The sequence below is a fragment of the Pteropus vampyrus genome, unplaced genomic scaffold (assembly GCF_000151845.1).
Source record: "Pteropus vampyrus isolate Shadow unplaced genomic scaffold, Pvam_2.0 Scaffold329, whole genome shotgun sequence".
Taxonomy (NCBI): Eukaryota; Metazoa; Chordata; class Mammalia; order Chiroptera; family Pteropodidae; genus Pteropus; species Pteropus vampyrus.
Window position 1 is genome coordinate 22,113 of NW_011889110.1, and position 1,376 is coordinate 23,488.

Below are 1,376 nucleotides of genomic sequence, written 5' to 3' on the forward strand. Positions count from 1 at the left end.
AAATGAAACAGACACAAAAATCAAACTTTCACCACCATAAATATGAGTGCATTTGGGAAGTTGCAATAAAAATGTGCATTATTTATGACATTAATTGTCGCTATAACTAAAGAATATTCCTATATTATCTGAAGTGAGAGATAGCAACATCAGTACTACAAAATTCTGCTTAGACACAGTTGGACACAATTAGCAACGTGTGATAAACATTTAATCTCTGAAAATACTATAGATAGTTGAATGTAACTCAATCTATTACTGTGCAGTAAGTCTTTTTGTTAAACTTTGTAGCCTTTTTTGTGATGTCTGAGTTAAGAGAATATTTTATTTTAGATTTATTTTCGTTTTCACTAGCATTATCATTTGTATTTTAAAAAATAAACAACATAAAAAATAAAATTGAAGATAGAGTAAAACCCTAAAGCCGACACAGTACTGAAATAGTGGAGAAAATATCACTGTAGCAATACATAAACTCTCACCTTTTCAGTAGAGTGAATAAAACAGCAGCAGCTCAAATAACGAAAGGTTTGCATGTCCGTACGAGCAATTCCTGACCTGCGCAGCCTGTATCTCCGTGTTTCTTATTCTATGGAGACTTCTTCTATTTTTCCAACTCTTGTCAGGAGTCATTCGATCCTATCTTGTGATAGGAAAGATATTTATATAAAATGCTGCGATTTCGAGTCTGATGAGCATCACAATAAATTGATAATCTGCGATGGTTAGGAAAAGAAATATAACAAACTTACATCTTATACTGTTTCAGCAAAGAAATTACTTATTTTAACTGTTACTAATTTTCTTTTCCACTGAGAAAATGTTCATGGGATCACTATCTTCATTTAGGTGAGGTAATATAGAAAGTCATTAATTTGGCTATATCACAGCCTTACTCAGAGCATCTCATTCTCGAAGCCCTTTCTCATATAGACACTTCGCCAGCCGTGACGACTGCCATTAAGTTACAGTGAGAGGTGATCGTGAGAGTTGCTGAGGGAGTCTAAGGGCCCCTGACCACAGCACAGTAGGCAGATGTTCCCTAACCTGAGGAAGAAAGAAATCTAGGTGCCTACTGTATCTACCTACGATGCACAACATCAGTCAGGAGGAAAGATCACCAGCAGTGTCATCATGACCTGTCCTATATTAACTACCAGAACTAGAAACTACCTCCCAGCATAAATGGATCTCTTTCCACATGAGAAGATGCTAGCACTGGATTTTCTCACAGGTATCCTCTTTGACATAGAATAAGCCCCACCGAGGTGAGAGATGGACCTCTAAAATGGGTGTAGTATCCTGCTCGCTTGGCAGCTTTCAAAGGGTTAACTCGCTGATACATGTGGATCCACAGGACTTCCTGAAGGTTCCTC

The 1,376-nt window shown here is 37.2% G+C and overlaps 1 protein-coding gene across 3 annotated transcripts in view; it reads right to left on the reverse strand.

Annotated features, from left to right (window-relative positions):
- Positions 1-488: 488 nt before the first annotated feature.
- Positions 489-1,376, reverse strand: part of LOC105304106 (olfactory receptor 6B1) — a 98,170-nt gene continuing 97,282 nt past the window's right edge. Inside the window, exon 9 of one of the 3 annotated variants that reach the window (XM_023522084.1) lies at positions 489-639. The gene's annotated coding sequence lies outside the window, so the exon portion shown is untranslated. Of the gene's footprint in view, positions 644-673; positions 717-1,376 lie in introns of those variants that run through there. The other 2 variants (XM_023522083.1, XM_023522082.1) reach the window with 2 other exon arrangements.